Source organism: Puntigrus tetrazona, chromosome 20 (assembly GCF_018831695.1).
Source record: "Puntigrus tetrazona isolate hp1 chromosome 20, ASM1883169v1, whole genome shotgun sequence".
In the NCBI taxonomy this organism is placed as follows: Eukaryota; Metazoa; Chordata; class Actinopteri; order Cypriniformes; family Cyprinidae; genus Puntigrus; species Puntigrus tetrazona.
In genome coordinates this window covers 24,540,116-24,542,615 of record NC_056718.1, presented here as the reverse complement: position 1 = coordinate 24,542,615, position 2,500 = coordinate 24,540,116, and the positions used below count along the sequence as shown (strand labels likewise).

At 39.5% G+C, this 2,500-nt stretch overlaps 1 protein-coding gene across 1 annotated transcript in view; it reads left to right on the top strand.

Annotated features, from left to right (window-relative positions):
• Positions 1-2,500, top strand: part of nfkbie (nuclear factor of kappa light polypeptide gene enhancer in B-cells inhibitor, epsilon) — an 11,546-nt gene that overhangs the window by 1,434 nt on the left and 7,612 nt on the right. The window lies entirely within an intron of this gene.

The window sequence follows — 2,500 nt, the reverse complement described above, 5'->3', positions numbered from 1 at the left end:
TGCAGTTTCAAACGCCAGGCCGAGATGACATGAAGATGAATGGTGTTCGGAAAGTGTGCAGGATGTTGCTTCAACCTTACTCTCATTTAATGGCCCAGATTTAGTTTTGCGAGGCGTTAAACGTTCATTCACCGCACGTTTTGTTGAGAGCACAGGAAGTCTTAGGGACTCTGGCAAGTTTGACTGGACGAGAGAAATGAGGTTTTCACGGTGGATTTCATAAATGAGGCCCGAGTAATAACTTACAACGCACTTCATTCATTCCGACGTGCAAAGAAGTGGAGATCGATTTGAAATGCACCTAAATTTTAGCAAATGCGTGCGTTTAAGGGTTCAAATGGATTGCTGTTTTCGTAAACGGCGGAAACCACTGCTAGGCAAACTGAAATAAAACGCCGATTAATTTTACTGGCCGTTTCGGTTTGCTAAATGACACGTTCTCCTGCGACGTTTTGATTACAGTAGCAGGCCGTTTCTGTTTGAACGCTGCAGTTAGCAGACGCCTAGAAACTGGATCTGCTGTTTATGGCGCATGAGAAGAAGAAGAAAGCAGAAGTATGCAGACAAGCGGTGGAATTCCCCTCCGTTGGCTCAGAAAAGCACGTTGCGATGGCAGCTTTTTGGAAAGCTTTTGTTATAAACGCTCTTGTGTGCTTTTAACGCTCGTTTCCCCCCCCAAAAAAGCACGTGTCGCAGACTTGTTTATGCAAGCGGTGACCTTTACGCCGGATTGTGGTTCGACCTGTAACGTATACGTTCGAAAACACGCGCAAACATTCACCGCACAAGTGGGCACGTACCAGTGGCCCGCTTAATGTCAGCCTGTTTTCATTTCTGCATCGGCTTTCACGCCGACGAACCAGGATGTAAACGCTCTTGTGATTTCGAGAACGTGTTGCGTTTTGATTCGTCTTGAATCGCAGGGGCCTGCTGAGGTTTACCTTTGACCCGTTTTTGTCGCAAAAAAACTTCCTTTGTCTTTTCCCTGAAGACGGCGCTTGTGAGAAAACGCTGTATGAGATCCCTAGGCACTCGAATAAGGAACGTCTTGAGGAGCAGTTCACCGAAAATGAACCATTTACTATAGCTTTCAGTATTTTTGATCAAAATAAGAGTAGTTCGTAGTGCATGTTTTCATCTGAGCTATCGGAATAATAATGAACGTATTTCTTCTTTCCTGTTGCAGTACATGCAGTTCTGGGTCAAATGTAGATTAGAAATTACATGAAAACGAACGTAATGTAGTCTGACTGCTTTTCGATTAATTTTGAATACATTTATTGTATAGACTTGAGTTGAGTCAGATTATGTACTATTGATTTAAAAAAAAAAAGAAAATAATAATTTTCTTTGTCAATATCAATAAATGATGCGTTAAAGCAGGTTTTCCCAAACTGAGGTTTATGGAAATAAATCCCTATATTACGCGAAGAAACATTTAATAAACATGGCCGAGCTCTTCCAGGTATTTAATATTTTTGCGCTAATATTTTTCTTGCATGGGTATTAGTCTCATGTTCCTAAATTGTGGGTTACTTTTAGATTTAAAATTAAGATTTAAAGACAAAAAAGGTGTATTAATAAACGTAGTAATTTACTGCTATTGTGCATATGTAGCCATAATCGATAAAAAAGTAACCGTAATCTGTTATTGTAACCGTAACAGTATTCTTTAACAGTAACCGTATTCTGTAATGGTAACCGTATTCTGTAACTGTAATATGTAACCGTAACTGTAATCTGTAACCGTAACAGTATTCTGTAACCGTAACAGTATTCTGTAATCGTAACAGTAACTGTAATCTGTAACAGTAACCGTATTCTGTAACAGTAACCGTATTCTGTAACTGTAATCTGTAACCGTAACGGTAATCTGTAACCGTAACGGTATTCTGTAACCGTAACGGTATTCTGTAACCGTAACAGTATTCTGTAACCGTAACAGTAACTGTATTCTGTAACTGTAATCTGTAACCGTATTCTGTAACCGTAACAGTAATTGTAATCTGTAACGTAACAGTAACCGTAATCTGTAACCGTAACTGTAACCGTAACCGTATTCTGTAACCGTAATCTGTAACCGCAACTGTATCTGATTCAGTATTTTAATTTATTTTAACAGTAATCTGATTCAGTATTTTAAATTGTAAAATAATCCAATTATTAGTATGTAATATTTTTTTTGTTTTGTTTTTCCAGGAGTCCGATTACGTAATTCGGGTTACGTTTAAACAGTTAGTACCCAGCGCGGTGCAAGTGCAAACAAACGAAGGAGCTTCGTTTTAAACGCACGTTAATTTTGTTGGGAAATTTATTGAAAATGACGCGATTGCGTTATCGGAAGGCTTGAAAAATTGCACTTCGCCGTGTGCGTTTTACAGTACAGCCGCTTTCCTTACGTGGGTAAAAGAGCGGCGTGAACGTTCTTCGAAACCTCTCCTTTGGCATTTCACAGAACGAGGTCACTAGGTGGACTGAATGATGACCGAATCGTCTCTGT